Genomic DNA, 17,586 nt, shown 5'->3' with positions numbered 1-17,586 from the left:
CCTTCACCAAACTCTCCACCGCACCCCACGCACCCAGAAGCACTACACATATCAACTTGTGACCGGGTCATGCAGCTTTATATCTGCTCCCCTACTTTCCCAAGATGGCTGGACCATTGTACAAAACAAGCACTTTTACCTTTTGTGTCACCCCTATTTCCTCATAGATTGTAAGCTCTTGCGAGCAGGGTCCTCATTCCTCTTGTTGTAATTATTGACTTGTTTGTTACTGTGCTATTTATGACTGTTTGTACATGAACCCCTGAACTGTAAAGTGCTGCGGAATATGTTAGCGCTATATAAATGAAGATTATTATTATTATATTTTCATAATACTTTGACCACTAGGTGTCACTATTTTCTTGTCATTCGCATACTGTCTGAAATATTCTGAAATGCATACAGTATAAACCAGATGGGTCACCCATGTCCCGTCACCTGCCTTCAGTCAGCCCTCATTTTGCTACAACGGCACCTGTTGACCCTTTCTCATCTAATTTGCAACACAATAGTGGCACAATGTCGTGTGCCTTTCTCCTTCAGTCTCCAACGTAGCCTCTCAAGGCAAAGACCTACCTGTGGCTGCAGCGCTGACTCCGGCAGCAAGTTACAGATCTGTGTTACTTTTCCCAAAGGTTTTACGTCCAGGAATTAAGAAGGAGCAGGTTTTAGTGCAGCGTCTGAGGGCTCCCTGTTTCCTATTATGTCACCATCATGTCAGACAGACTCAGCGTCCAGTTATGTTATATACGTCTGTCTGAAGGCAGACATAGACATTAGAAGGATTGTCCCAAAGGGTATTTCCTTACCACACTTGGTGGGCCCCATCATAATGTGGTGCCCCCTGCTGGTTTATGTCATCAAACCCTGCCCAGCTGCAGATTTTTGTGGGCGCCTTTCTACCCCTTCTTCTGCTTTTAGCCACGGCACCTATGCAATAAAAATGACATAGACATCAAGAGGAACATGGACCACTCCAAGCTCAATGGAGCACTTGCCAAGTTGTGCCAACCCAAATTTTTCCTCACCATGCCAGGAATGGAGGGTCCTTTGATGGCACAATCCTCGGACTATTTCCGCTTTACTTTTTTATACTGTTATTGTGGATATGAACACCGCCCCTCGGAAAGAGGATGGGGCTTAGGTAATTTGGGCCCATTTCTTTACCCCATAGCGACAGAATGGGTTCCTTCTGTAGTATGTATATCCCTGTGTACACTGGAGTCCATCGAGCATCTACACACCTGGCAGGAATATATTTTGGTGATTATCACATATTTTTTACTTCTGGGAAGGCTGATTCGCTAGAACGAGCGCAGTTTATCTTTTTCAGAGACGTTTCCTTTGTAGTGTGGCCGGCATTCCAGGCTCTCGGTGACCTGTGCATTCATCTTAAGTGTCCCCTTATTTATATACATAACAGAAAGGAATATAGCGACACACAACACAGATCAGGTGTCCATTAGCGACAAAGACCATTAAACCCGAAATCGCCAGGACGAAATCTGATACTGGTTTGTTATTTTCTTCTTCTTCTTAATGCCAGAGTGAAAACCCCCAGCAATAAGACCTGGGCTCCTCCGGTCAGTCATAGTAAAATGGTGGTTACCACGACCATAGCCGTAATTCTTACAACTGACGCAACTTGCCTGTGGCTGTTCTCCCAGTAACTAATGATGAGTGAATCGATTCTAAACGGATCAAATTCAACCCAAATTTTGTAAAAATTCAAGTTGCATGTCAATCAAATTTTTTTATGATTTGATTCTAATTTGAATTTTGAACAAAAAAATAAAAAAACTGAAGGGACTAGAGAGAAAAATATGAGTGCTACGAGACCTCAGAACATCAGACAGAAAATTTCAGGCCAGTTGGAGCACTTCAGTCCAGGTAGAATCTACTCAGACCTGGATCGAAACGTTCAACCGATTTGCCCATATCTAATTTTGAGTAATTTGCTGAACTCTGCTGATAACAGTGCATGCATGTGTTTCTAATAGAGAGGGGTTTAATGCTGGACATATACATCAGATATATTTTGTCAGGACCATCTAATGTGTATGGGGGCCTCCCGGCTCTCTCCTGACAGCAGATTCGGGGGCAGATAAGGATCAGGGGATTGGATCCGTTTGTTTGTGGGGGTATAAACCTCAGACAGAGTTGTCTGGCTGTGAGTTTCTCCTCTCCTCCTGTTCAGGACACATGCATGCTCAGCCAAGCCAAGTGTGCATGTGTATTGGTGGGTTAGGCAAGAGTTGGGAGGCTCTCATACACATTAGAAGGTCAGACAATCCTGCCAGTTTCAGAGGACTTTTCTATCATGTGTATGTGGGTTTTGGACCTCTCATAGTCATGGTATACTTGAGGGGGGTCCGAATGTTTCATCTGAGCATTGCAGGCTTTAACACTGATGGTCTTGCCTTACGATAGGCCATCAGTATGGTGATTGTGAAGGTACAGACCCCAGGATCCTCCACAGAAGGAATGAGCTGCCTCCTAGAGGAATGCAGACTTTTTCATTGCAGTACCCCGCTGTCCATGTAGCTAGTGTCATGTAAATGGAGCTGAGCTGTGGCTAAGCTGCAGTACCCTATACAGCCACAAAGGCAAGAGTGGCGCTGTATTGGTTAGTCCTCAAGTAGTAAATCCTGAAAACCCCTTCACATGGAAAGAGTGCATTATTTGAGGGGCCCTAAACCACTGCCCTAATACCCAAGTGTTAACCCCTGACCTGATGTTACAAATATAAGAGTCTATGTTATCTCCACTGACTGTGCAGGTAAAACAGACTATTGTTCTCTGCTGTCAGCTAGGGAGAGAACAGACTGTAATGTTCTTCTATCAATGACAAATTCCCTGCCCATTCCCCGTTAGCGCTACGTTATCTCACATGATACCTACAGTAGATGGACATTCTATCCATCTATATAACATTATTGTTACACTACGGAACTATTAGAACAAGCTGCCGGCTTTATGTTTTTTGGCCCTTGAAGTGCATTTTGTTGTAATTTTGCATATAACAAAACACTATTTTTCTCCTTTCCCTCTATGGTGGCGATGATGATGGTAATGACAGTGTAATCTGCGCTGTATTCTCCGAGCAGATGCTTCTGTGCAGAACCTTTTGTCTTCCAAATGATGATGTGAGAATGTCTATAGAGAAATAATTCAAGGGACGTGGAGAAGTGACAAAGCTTTGTGACAATCTCTGAACAAGAAGCCGGTAACGAACCATCTGCTTCATTGAGATGAGTGCAAGATGGGAGATGTACCCAGCAGACAGATGGGGAGATTTGGCAGACTTGGAGAATAATACATCCATCAGCTTGGCTGCAGCCATCTTTAGGCGGGTGGTGGTGATGTCATCACTTGTGTTTGGAGGCGTAGTGATGTCATTCCTGTCACATATAACATATTAGGAGGGAAGTATTTGTCACTCTTGGAGACAGTGAGGTCACGGGCTGCAGACTTTTTTCTATAGAGCAGTCATGTCTCCTGGCTTTTTTGAAACGTATGTGGAGGTGGATGTTTAATGAATAGAAAATGTTGCTGATAGGCAAATCTCTTCATATGAATGACTCGTTCGGGTGGAATAGACTGGAGCATGTTGGCATCATTTTTTTTTTATTATATATATATATATTTTTTTTTATTCATTTTCATCATATATGACAAGACAAAGACACAAAAGCTCAAGGAATGTTGGCATCATTTCATTCCCTTCTCCATAGTGGAAAATGTGCCTCCGAGCCCCGCACAGTTCACCTTAAAGGGGATATCCCATGAGTACTGTAAAAAATGAAAATCAGACATCATTAGTACATGACGATCTCTTTCTAACAAAGCTAGAACCGGCCCTGTACGTCCCATGGATCCAGAGATCTCCCCATTCATTGCTCCAATATTTCTGCTAGATTTATTTCAAGCTGGCAGCTTAGGGGGCGTGTCCTTTCTCAGAGGGCGTGTCCTTTCTGCTGCAGCTGGTGACAGTTGAAGGATGGAACTGAGCATGTGCGACCACCTCAGTGAGTAGGACAGAGAAACTGGAAAAAGAGCAAACAGCAGGTGGCGCTATACAGATACATTTTAATGAATAACTCAGTAGCTATAATACAGTTTTAATTACATGCAATTACAAAAGTATTCAGATCCGGGTGCTGGTTTGAAAAATGTAGAATATTATTAGTGGGACAATACCTTTAAGGTTTCCGCCACCTTTTTCCTCTTGCCAGGAAACGTTAGGTGGGGGCATGACGTCCCGGGGTTAAGGATGTGCCCTAGAATGTTTTTGGGGTTAAACAAGTGGCCACCCTAGGGTGTCCTGACACTCCGCCAACAGCAAACGTCTATAGTAAAAAGGATGGGCAGTTGGATTTCAGAAGGTGATTCCTTTGCTGTCCAGGGAGACAAGGCACATCCTGGGGGGAAGGGGGGGGTGTATAAGGCATTGCTTATGTGGACGACATCTATGCAATATGTATGGCCCCCCAACAATTATCTGTGGGATCATTTGTAGATTGTTGGTCAGTTTGGATGACTTTTATGTAGTGCACATGGCTGGTTTTACTGTCAGTGGCCTCCTATATAACGTAGACCACTGTTGTCTCGTATGAACACTGGAGGTAAGTGGAAGTCGGACATCCTGGTGACATCTCACTACCAGTGGTGGTGTAGTGGCTCTAGCGGCTGTCATTACTGGGAAAAGAAACTCTACGATTGAATTTAACTGTTCACACTCTGGAAAATGTTCCCTCCACCCCGCCATTGAAGTGTTTCTTTGACATAGGATTACATTCGGCTTATTTATAGGATTACTGATTCTGTGGCCACCTTTACATGCAGCCTACAGAGGTGAGGCTTCAGCAGACAAACAGAATCCGGCCACTTATCATTAGAAGGGACAGCTGAGCAAAGAGTGGACCCTCGGAGCATAATGGACAGGGAGGGGGAAAGTGACTTGTTATTTTAAGGGAAGCTTCTGAAAATAAACTTTATGTTACTACATGTGGTAAAATAAACCAGGTGTGCTGCACGTGCCCTCCAGGTGGGCGGAGCTAGACGTTCAGGTCCTGTTGGTCCAATGTGGACTTCTCAGCTGCTTGCTCTATTGGCTTTAGGAACAGACATCTGGAGCCCACACTTTAGGAACCAGCAATAGAAACAGGAGTGTGAAATAGATCAGATTGTCACCTTTTGTGTCACAGAGCAAGCCAGACATCTGGTGGAGGAGCACATCCCATCAGGAGTCGGGGCTGCGTTGTGCTCTGAACATAATATGATGTCATGCAGATGTAGCAGAGTTAGAGATGTATTGTGATTTAACTCTTCTTTAATGTGTGTGTCGCTATTTCAGATAAGTAATAGGTTTCCATTTGCAAAAACCCGCAGAACACACATGGTCAACTCAGCTTTGTGCACATGTAGCAGAGCTGAACTTTTCATTTCATGGGACGTTTTGTGCACATTGATAATTAAGAGACCACAACAGCTTTAGGCCTTGTGCACACGACCATATTTTTCAGTTGCAGATAGCACACCGACCAGTGGCGTAACTAGAGTGTTATGGGCCCCAGTGCAATATTGGATCGGACCCCCCCCCCCCCCCCCACATTTTTACAAAAAGGTGGCAGATTTTCTTTACACTAAGCCCAATGCATGGCTACACTCACCCAGTCCTAACTAATAAAATCTGGTCCTATCCTGACATCGGCGTGATGTCCTCTGGATACAAACAAGGTCCCTGTGGGGAGAAAAAAAGAATAATCACATAAGGAAGGGATAGTGACTGCCCCTATGAAATCACCAGCAGGGGGCGCTGTACTGGTCTGTAAGACTGAGCCATGCCAATGTATAGCAGTGTAATCTAGGGCATTTCCCCTAAGTGCTACCACACAGTACTAATGCCCACATTGTGGCCCCTCACAGTACTAATACCCACCTTGTGGCCCCTCACAGTAATTAAGCCCACCTTGTGGTCCCTTCAAAAATAGTTATGTCCTCCTTGTGGCCCCTCACAGCAGTTATGCCCACCTTTGTTCCTGTCACAGTAGTTATGCCCACTTTTGTGCCTAGTCACTGTAGTTTTGCCCAGATATGTGCCCCTCACAGTAGTTATTCCAGATTATGTGCCCCTCACAGTAGATATGCCCAGATATGTGCCTCCCTCACAGTAGTTATGACAGATTTTTTGCCTCTCACAGTAGTTATGCCCAGATATGTGCCTCTTAACAGTAGTTATGCCAGATTATGTGCCCCTCACAGTAGTTATGCCAGATTATGTGCCCCTCACAGTAGATATGCCCAAATATGTGCCCCCTCACAGTGGTTATGCCAGATTATGTGCCCCCTCACATTAGTTATGCCAGATTATGTGCCCCTCGCTGAAGTTATGGCAGATATGTGCCCCCTCATAGTAGTTATGCCAGCGTGTGCCCCCTCACAGTAGTTATGCCCACAGCCCCCTCACAGTAGATGTTGCCCCTAGTCTGCAGCTTTATAAAAATAAAACACATACTTACCTTTTTCCCTGATGATGCGTTCCCATACTCACATCACACTGCTGGCTGTGCTGGAGGCTGATTCCCGGGCCTTCAGCGCTTCTCCCACAGCCAGCAGCGCGATGTGCGGCCAGCGGGGGGAACGCTCAGAAGAACAGTGAAGCAGGGAGCGGGCGCCCCCCCATCCCCATCATCCTTCCTTACCGCTGCACTCCCCCTGCCTCTGCGCCCGGGGCGCATACACACATTTGAAGAGCGCTCTGACGGGGCCCGGCATTGTCACTGCACTTCATGCCGGGCCCCGTCAAAGCGCTCCTATTACAAGTGATTGCAGCGGGTCCCGGCCCCCCGTTACGCCCCTGACACCGACCCATTCATTGCTATGGGGACAAGCATGTTTTTTGCAGATCCATCTTTTCCATTCCACAAATTATAAAACATGTCCTACTCTTGTCTGTATTGTACACGAAAATATTCATTTCTATTGATGGGAGGGAGGAAAATGGGGAATGCACACTGAAAGTGTCTGCATTTTTCTGCTCTGTTTTTTGCAGACTGAGATGCGGACAAAGCCTTATCCGCAGTCTCGGGTAAAGCCACAGAAAGAAAATTGTGCATGGTCAATAAATTGTGCCAAATAACCAACTTGGCTCTGCTATAGATGTAGCAGAGCTGATTTTTTAAATTTTATTTCATTGTGCACAGTGATGACGAAAGGTACAGTCCTATGTAAACCCGGGTAAATAAGCCAAAATGTAATTTTCACTATAATAATAATTGGTTCTTCCTTTTCTGTTGTATGCCATTCCTTAGTTGTATCTGTTGTCACCCAGCTTTTCTAGATTCCTGATGGGAGTTAAACAGCAATATGGGAGCTGGGGAAAAGGAGCAATAACCCCTGTAGTGGTGGCAGAGGTGGCGCTTGAGCCCTAATGCAGAATCTTTCACAGGGCACCCCACCTACCGGGTGCCATACTGATGTCTTCTCATATGACAGAGAGACATTGGTTATGGGTACAGCTGGTACCATTGCATCTCCCAAAGCTATGCCCCTATTCATTATAACCCAGCTTTCCCAGAAACCGGCTGGGCACAATTTTGGAAGCAGATATTTACAGATTTTTATGTCGATGGGGAAATGTCCTGTACTTTGCATTATATGTTAATACTAGGCAAAAGAGGCAGGCTGTGATGCAAAGCAGCAGAGGTGAATGATGCCGAGATTGCGTTTTGGATGCAGCAATGGATATTCATAAAGCGCTAGTTCCTTTGACCATTGATAGAGGGACACAATGAGCCATCAGTAGACGTGTGAAGTCTCCATTCACTGACATACAGGTACCTTGGGCTCATCCACATCCAGGAAACTATCGATGCCTGTGTCTGATAACATTAACTGGATTCATTTCATTTCCCCACAAGGGGGGTCATTGTATGAGGCCGTGGTGTATATTGTGCGCAGCTTTTCATTATTGTTTGTATTGAAGCTACTAATTGAGACATCAGCTACATCAGCAATCAACAAAAGACCTACAGTGTATTCCACTTGTAGATTGTATCAGTGTGCTACAAGTAGATACAAGTACAGCCAGAGGATGTGCCATGTCTGATAGGTGTGTGGGGGTCCTGGTCCCCCCACTTGTCAGGAGAACAGGGGATCCTTGACCTACCTGGATGCAGCCAAGTCACTTGTGGGAATTGGGTGGAGGACCCTAATTCTCCTGCACATTCTCGCTAAGATATGATAATGTAACCGCTGTGGACAGGCCATCAATATCTGATCTCTGGGGTCCGACAGCCCATACCCCTGCCGATCAGCTACTTCAAAGTAGCTCTGGAGCTGGAAATTGGCTCCAGAACCACGCAGCGCCGTCCGAAACTGGTAAGTGCAGCGTGGCTCCCATTCACTTCAGTAACCAGCTCTGCCGACTGCACAGTGGATGGAGCGCTGTAGTTCTAGGGTAGAGATAGCTGCTAGGTGGGGTTATGGGTAGCTGGACCCCCGACAATCAGATACTGATGTCCCGTCCTGGGCATCAATATTAAAATTCTAGAATACCCCTTTAAGGCCTAAGGCTATGTTCACATGGGCAAAATCTGCCACTGAGTCAGCAGCGAAAAATGGACGCTGTGTAATCCACATTCCAAACACCCTCAACAGCTTCCTATGGACTTCAATATAAAAAACTCAACCATGTGCACATAGTAAGAGGTTTATTCCGCAGCTGGTATGAAAGACACTTTAGAAGTGACATGGTACTTCTTTGAAGCAGATATGATTGTGTTTTTCCATAGAAGTCAATGGGAAAGGGGTAATAAACATAGATAGATAGTACGAGGCGAATTGGGAGTGTATTTGGCTGCATTTACTCTACCAAAAGACCTATGCCCTGCATCACCTATTGAAAGATTCATACTTAGGCCTAGTTCACACGATCGTTTTTTTTGCGAGTGTACGGGCCGTTTTTTTGTGTTCCGTATACGGTCCATTCATTTCAATGGTTCTTCATTAAAAACGGAATGTGTTCCGTAAGCATTCCGTTTCTGTTTTTCCATTCCGTTGAAAGATAGAACATGTCCTATTATTGCCCGCAAATCACGTTCCGTGGCTCCATTCAAGTCAATGGGTCCGCAAAAAAAACGGAACACATACGGAAATGCATCCGTATGTCTTCCGTATCCGTTCCGTTTTTGCTGAACCATCTATTGAAAATGTTATGCCCAGTCCAATTTTTTCTATGTAATTACTGTATACTGTATATGGCATATGGAAAAACGGAACGGAAAAACGGAAAGGAAACGGAAACACAACGGAACTCAAAAATGGAACAACGGATCCGTAAAAAACGGACCGCTAAAAACTATAAAAGCCATACGTTCGTGAGAACTAGGCCTTAGGCTACTTTCACACTTGCGGCAGAGTAGTTCCGTCGCCGGATCTGCCTGCCGGATCAGGCAATGTGCATGCAAACGGACAGCATTAGTAGACGGATCCGGATGCGGATCCGTCTCACAAATGCATTGCAAGAACGGATCCATCTCTCTGTTTGTCATACGGACAAATGGATCAGTTTCTATTTTCACATTTTCATTCCAGCAACTGATCCAGAATTTTGGACGGAGATAATATGCTGCGGTATTTCCTCCATCCAAAACACCGTTCAGTGACTGAACTGATGACATCCTGATGCATCCTGAACGGATTTCTCTCCATTCAAAATGCATGGGGATAAGGCTACTTTCACACTCGTGTTTGGTGCGGATCCGTCATGGATCTGCACAGACGGATCCGTTCAGATAATACAACCGTCTGCATCTGTTCAGAACGGATCCGTTTGTATTATCTGTAACATAGCCAAGACGGATCCGTCTTGAACACCATTGAAAGTCAATGGAGGACGGATCCGTTTTCTATTGTGCCAGATTGTGTCATAGAAAACGGAACCGTCCCCATTGACTTACATTGTGTGTCCGAACGGATCGGTTTGGCTCAGTTTCATCAGACGGACACCAAGCTGCAGGCAGCGTTTTGGTGCCCGTCTCCAAAGCAGAATGGAGACTGAACGGAGGCAAACTGATGCATTCTGAGTGGATCCTTATCCATTCAGAATGCATTAGGGCAAAACTGGACCGCTTGTGAGAGTCCTGAATGGATCTCACAAACGGAAAGCCAAAGCGCCAGTGTGAAAGTAGCCTAAAACTGATCAGTTCTTTTCCGGTATTGAGCACCTATGACGGAACTCAATGCCGGAAAAGAAAAACGCTAGTGTGAAAGTACCTACTTCCTGCCTCTCCGGTCCTTCTCGCTGGCTCCCATTTCTCCATCTTCTGATCCCCAGCTTGTTTTCTACCGGATGGGGTTAGGAAATGGTTACGTGTGCTGCTCCAGCCAATGACTGGCTTCAGTGGTGTTTTAAAGAATATAAAAAAAAAAAATTAAATTCCAATTACCCCCTATTTTAAATTTTACATCTTAAAATAAACTATAAAATATATACATCATTGGTATTGCATATCTGAATATAATAGAAGATAATATAAAAGTAAAATATAAAAGTATCTATCCAAAAAAGCCAAATGTCCAAATCAGTGTATTAGGGTCACCTTGCCTCTCAAAACGAAATAAAAAGTTATTAAAAAGTAATATGTACCTCCAAATGGCACCACTAAAAGTTACAGCTCACCCTGCAAATAATAAGGAAATCCCAGCGGGCGCTCGGTCTTTAGTCCATGTATCCTTTATTTCATCTGTAACAATGTATCAGAATGACAATGGACGCGTTTCGGCCAGTCAAGTTGATAAAGGCTGGACTGGCCGAAACGCGTCCATTGTCATTGTTACTGATACATTGTTACAGTTGAAATAAAGGATACATGAACTAAAGACCAAGCGCCCGCTGGGATTTTCTTATTACGTTGTGGATTTTCTTCTTTCCCGTGCGGGCGTCCAACGAGGCCGACCATTCTTGACTACACCCTGCAAATAAGACCTCACAAATCTCTGCAGATGGAAATATAGAAAAAGCTATAGGTGTCAGCATTTTTTTCATAGATTTTTTAAGTTGGTATTGCCGTACTGGTACTGACCCGCAGAATAATGGTAAGGTGGCATTTGTAGTGCATACACTTCAACCCATAGACTCATAAACTTCAATGGGGCGACATCCTGATTGTCACTGACAAGTATAGGACATGTTTAATTTAATTTGTTTTGCGGAGCCGTAGAATGGAAGAAAGGGGCCCCATAGAAGTGAATAGGTCTGCTAGGTCCAATCTGCAAAAAACGGATCCGCATTTTTGCAGACAACATACAGCCGTCTGAATGAGCCCTAACTGCGAAATCCTGATAAGTGTTGAGGAACTGAAACACAAAGGGGAAGATTTATCAAAACTGCTGTAAAGGAAAACAGGTTTAGTTGCCATAGCAATCCATCAGATTCCACGTTTCATTTTTCAAAGGAGCTCTGAAAAATGAAAGGTGGAATCTGATTGGTTGCTATGGCAACTAAACCTGTTTTCCTTTACACCAGTTTTGATAAATCTCTCCCAAAGAATATTAGAAAGTTACAAGACTCATTATATACTTATTTAAGCCCCCCATACACATTAGATTAATGTCAGACAAACCTGACACTTTTGGCGGGGCCAGTCAACAACCTAATATGTAAGGAGTTGTCCTGACTTCCCCACAACGGCAGATGTCAGGGGAAAGAAAGATTGGGCTGTTGCATTTTAACATGCCCCATCCTTGTATTTTGGGGGAGATAAGCCTCTGGCAGATGTGTCCAGCAGTAGCTTTCTCTCCTCCCCCCATTAGGAACACACGTATGCATGAGATATCTGTCGGCCAAACGTAGTTCAGCTGACTGTCTAAAGGGTATGGCCAGTCTAAGAACAGTTTACAGAAACCACCTTAATGCATTTAGGTCGTGCTAAGACTTGTTCTCGAGGCTCTTGATATGTCATGAAGCAAATATAGACCCTTAATTGTGTATTGACTGAGGAGTATTGATTGGGCTCAACTTTAGTTTTTACCTTTTTTTGCTTTTTTTTGATTGTTTTGTTTTTGTTTTCTTTCACGTCTCCAATCCTCCTGATGAACCAATTTGCATAATGACCCTGTCGTAGAAAGGCTGCGTTGGCCCACAATGTCTGCAACCTTAGCACCTCTTTATCACTGCAACCCACTGAAAGGAACTGAGGTGTGATCTGCTCACCCTCCAAACCGGCCAGCTCGAGTCCCAGACTGACAGCTCAGACTTCCTTTTATCTTTGTCCGCCACTGATGAGTTGATGAAATCTGCTTTGCTGAATGGTGACAGGAGGGAAATGAGGTCTAACTGGTCACTCCTCCTGGCCCTATATCTCCCCCTGCTCCTCAAGATCCTCATCCATCACAGTCTGTGCTGATGTTAGGCAAGTGTCCAGCTCTACCACTCGACTAGTGTGAGGAGACCCTTCTCCACGAGACTAATATGTGACCAGTTCTCTAAGACCAGAGCACAGATCTCAGCCAAGTATTTTTATACTTTTTTTTATTTAAATAGTCTTTTTTACGGTTAAATAAGCGAAAATAGACGTAATTCTGGATCTCTACTCCTGAAATGAAGGAAAAGACCATCAGTTCGGAATCAACCATGGGTAGAATTTCAGAATGGAAGAGTTGGGATCGGCTTTCTGTAATAGACGAAGTCTTGATGACGACAAATGACCTTAAGGTAAGCATCAGCTCAGTCTTCAATGTAGGGTAGATTGTTTTTTATTTTTTTTATTTTTTGTCTTTTTATTCTCTTTTTAAGGCCTCATGCACACGACCGTTGTGTGCATCCGTGGCCGTTGTGCCGTTTTCCGTTTTTTTTCGCGGACCCATTGACTTTCAATGGGTCCGTGGAAAAAACGGAGAATGCACCGTTTGGCAGCCGCATCCGTGAGCCGTGTTTCCTGGCCGTGAAAAAAATATGACCTGTCCTATTTTTTTCACGGCCAACGGTTCACGGACCCATTCAAGTCAATGGGTCCGTGAAAGAACACGGATGCACACAAGATTGGCATCCGTGTCCGTGATCCGTGGCCGTAGGTTAGTTTTTATACAGACGGATCCGAAGATCCGTCTGCATAAAAGCTTTTTCAAAGCTGAGTTTTCACTTCGTGAAAACTCAGAACCGACAGTATATTCTAACACAGAAGCGTTCCCATGGTGATGGGGACGCTTCTAGTTAGAATACACTACAAACTGTGTACAAGACTGCCCCCTGCTGCCTGGCAGCACCCGATCTCTTACAGGGGGCCGTGATCAGCACAATTAACCCCTTCAGGTGCGGCACCTGAAGGGGTTAATTGTGCTGATCTGGCCCCCTGTAAGAGATCAGGGCTGCCAGGCAGCAGGGGGCAGACCCTCCCCCCCTCCCCAGTTTGAATATCATTGGTGGCCACTGCGGCTCCCCCCCCCTCCCTCTATTGTAATAATTCGTTGGTGGCACAGTGTGCGCCCCCCATCGGCCCCCCCTCCCTCTATAGCATTAACAACACATTGGTGGCCAGTGTGCGGCCTCCCATCTCCCCCCCCCCCCCCCCCCATCATTGGTGGCAGCGGAGTTCCGATCGGAGTCCCAGTTTAATCGCTGGGGCTCCGATCGGTAACCATGGCAACCGGGACTCTATTACAGTCCTGGTTGCCATGGTTACTTAGCAATAGTACAATAGTAGAAGATTCATACTTACCTGCTGCTGGCTGCTGCTGCGATGTTCGTGTCCGGCCGGGAGCTCCACCTACTGGTAAGTGACAGGGTCTGGGCGGCGCATTGCTAAATGAACTGTCACTTACTAGTAGGAGGAGCTCCCGGCCGGACACGAACATCGCAGCAGCAGCCAGCAGCAGGTAAGTATGAATCTTCTACTATTGTACTATTGCTAAGTAACCATGGCAACCAGGACTGTAATAGAGTCCCGGTTGCCATGGTTACCGATCGGAGCCCCAGCGATTAAACTGGGACTCCGATCGGAACTCCGCTGCCACCAATGATGGGGGGGGGGGGAGATGGGAGGCCGCACACTGGCCACCAATGTTGTTAATGCTATAGAGGGAAGGGGGGCCAATGGGGGGCGCACACTGTGCCACCAACGATTTATTACAATAGAGGGAGGAAGGGGGGGGGCGCACACTGTGCCACCAACGAATTATTACAATAGAGGGAGGAAGGGGGGGGGGGGGCGCACACTGTGCCACCAACGAATTATTACAATAGAGGGAGGAAGGGGGGGGGCACACTGTGCCACCAACGAATTATTACAATAGAGGGAGGAAGGGAGGGGGGGGCCGCACTGGCCACCAATGATATTCAAACTGGGGAGGGGGGGGGGGGGCTGCCCCCTGCTGCCTGGCAGCCCTGATCTCTTACAGGGGGATATGATAGTACAATTAACCCCTTCAGGTGCGGCACCTGAGGGGTTAATTGTGCTGATCACGGCCCCCTGTAAGAGATCGGATGCTGCTAGGCAGCAGGGGGCAGTCATGTACACAGTTTGTAGTATATTCTAACTAGAAGCGTCCCCATCACCATGGGAACGCCTCTGTGTTAGAATATACTGTCGGAAATGAGGTTTCACGATCTAACTCATATCCGACAGTATATTCTAACATAGAGGCGTTCCCATGGTGATGGGGACGCTTCAAGTTAAAATATACCATCGGATTGGAGAAAACTCCGATCTGATGGTATAAAAGGGACTCCAGACTTTACATTGAAAGTCAATGGGGACGGATCCGTTTGAAATTGCACCATATTGTGTCAACGTCAAACGGATCCGTCCCCATTGACTTGCATTGTAATTCAGGACGGATCCGTTTGGCTCCGCACGGCCCGGCGGACACCAAAACGACTTTTTTTTCATGTCCGTGGATCCTCCAAAAATCAAGGAAGACCCACGGACGAAAAAACGGTCATGGATCACGGGAAAACGGAACCCCGTTTTGCGGACCGCAAAAAAATACGGTCGTGTGCATGAGGCCTAAGAGTCATGCTATTATTAGGTGTAATATTATAGTTATAGTAAAATAGTTTTTGTTTTAATTTTGCTTATTTCTTATTTTTACCCCAGAATTTATTCTGTGGTGGAAACTTTTTGTATATATATTTTTTTTTTTGTAGCCCGAATTCAATATCTTTAATACAATCTATTTTTATGTATGATATAAATATATATATATATATTTATTGCAAAAGCTGACCTGGCTTACCTGTAAAATGTATTACCTCCGTATGAGGAACTGCAAATCGCAACGTGTCATTGAAATCAGATATGTTGTAGTCACATCAGTTGGGGAGGGGGGGGGGGGGAATCAGGGGCTCCTCATTCACATAGATTGTCATCCAACCCTGTTGAAAGTGGTGGGTTCACTGACAGTAATGTGTGGGGGGGCTTTTAGGTTGTGTTCACTTCTGCGTTGGAGCCTCCATCACAGAATTCCCCAAAAATGGGGGTGCAAAATAGCGTAGCATGCTGCTGTGTTTTGTCTGGTAGCATGAGGGAAAGTAGCAATACCTAAAATGGCATGTAACCTTTGTATAAGGCTACATGCACACGATCGTTGTTTGTTTCCGTGTCCGTTCCGTTTTTTTTGCGGATAGGATGCGGACCCATTCATTTCAATGGGTCCACAAAAAATGCGGACAGCACATCACATGCTATCCACATCAGTATGTCCGTTCCGTAGCCCTGCAAAAAAAATGGAACATGTCCTATTCTTGTCCGTTTTAGGCATTGTTACAATGGATCCGCAAAAAAAAAAAAACGGATGGCATACGGATGTCATCAGTTTTTTTTTTTTACGGATCAGCAATTTGCGGACCGCAAAACACATACGGTCGTGTGCATGTAGCCTAATTTGTATATGGTTGTTGTGATATTCGTGTGTTTTATGCCTGCAGCTATCAGCCAGAAATGCGAGTGTTACGTCAGGACATATATGTGGATTTATAGGCTGAGGCTTGTGCTTGTCCTGGATGTGTGGAGGTGGCGGTGTGTTGTCTGGGTTTAGGTTACATCATTGTCTTAGTAAACATGGACAGAAAGGCCTCTGTTTGTATTTTTTTTTTTTACGGATCCCAGTGACTCATTCGAGAAGGTCGAAGCCCACTGGAATGTTCGAAGTTCCAATAGAATTTGGGCTCAAGTCTGGAAAGATCTCAACACAAGACCTCTCACTAGTCCGTAATAACCTTCTTCTCTTATCTGGTGGGTGAGAACCAGTATGGTCACCGTTTCAGCTTTTCTGGAAAGCAAAAGCTTCCAAGTTATGTAGTTACATTTGATCAGGGGTCTGTGAAAGCTGAGTGACAACCCCCCTGCGAAAGAGTAGGACACACAGGTCTTCACAAGGAACAGATATGGTTGAATAGAGTAATATGTCTGTGTTAGGCTACATGCACACGACCGTATGTTTTTTGCGGTCCGCAAATTGCGGATCCGCAAAACACAGATGGCGTCCGTGTGCGTTCCGCAATTTGCGGAACAGCACGGACAGCCATTGATATAACTGCCTATTCTTGTCCGCAAAACGGACAAGAATAGGACATGCTATATTTTTTTTGCGGGGCCATGGAACGGAGCAACGGATGCGGACAGCACATGGAGTGCTGTCCGCATCTTTTGCGGCCCAATTGAAGTGAATGGGTCAGCATCCAAGCTGCCAAAACTGCGGCTCAGACGCGGACCATAACAACGGCTGTGTTTCCGTGTTCATTCCGTTTTTTTTTGCAAATAGGATGCAGACCCATTCATTTCAATAAGTCCGCAAAAAATGCGGACAGCACACCGTGTTTAAACAGTAAGTACATAAAAAAATTGGGCTGGGCATAACATTTTCAATAAATGGTTCGGCAAAAACGGAACAGATACGGAAGAAATACGGATGCATTCTGTTTTTTTGACTTGAATGGAGCCACGGAGCATGATTTGCGGGCAATAATAGAACATGTTCTATCTTTGAACGGAACGGAAATGGAAGGCTTATGGAGTACCTTCCGTTGTTTTTGCGGACCCATTGAAGTGAATGGTTCTGCATACGGACAGCAAACGGAACACAAAAAACGGAAAAAAAACACGTTTGTGTGCAAGAGGCCTAAGGAGGTAGAATATGGTACCACTCATGCCTCAGCATACTGAGTGCCTACAGCTCAGGAATACAGATCTGGTGGGCCATGCTGGGGGCAGTGCTGTGTGCATGGTCCATGATAATGCCACTAGGGGGCATCTTACTTTCAGTGGACTTTGACAGGTATCCTAGGGTCAATAGAAAACAATTCTGCTATTTCAAACATAAAGTGACAAGGTAGTCACATCCTACCTCAATGAGATAGGTCAATATAGGGTTAGTACGTTGGCCTATCTCATTGACCTTTTAGAGAGATTTTTCCAAGATAGATAGATAGATATATCCATGGTATATCTTTATCCACCTCCTCAAACCATTGCTACATGACTAATTCCACAGTCCCAGGGGCGTAGCTATAGGAGGTGCAGAGGTAGCAGTCGCTACCGGGCCCAGGAGCCTGAGGGGCCCAAAGACCCTTGTGCCACATAAGAC

General features: G+C 45.3%; 1 protein-coding gene across 3 annotated transcripts in view; it reads left to right on the top strand.

Moving 5' to 3' along the window:
• The window catches only part of PLEKHG5 (pleckstrin homology and RhoGEF domain containing G5), a 210,352-nt gene that overhangs the window by 172,653 nt on the left and 20,113 nt on the right, over positions 1-17,586 (top strand). The gene's annotated exons all lie outside the window — the stretch shown is intronic.

This window comes from Bufo bufo, chromosome 1, assembly GCF_905171765.1.
Source record: "Bufo bufo chromosome 1, aBufBuf1.1, whole genome shotgun sequence".
Taxonomy (NCBI): Eukaryota; Metazoa; Chordata; class Amphibia; order Anura; family Bufonidae; genus Bufo; species Bufo bufo.
The sequence above is the reverse complement of the archived record's forward strand: the minus strand, read 5'-3'. Positions and strand labels throughout refer to the sequence as shown.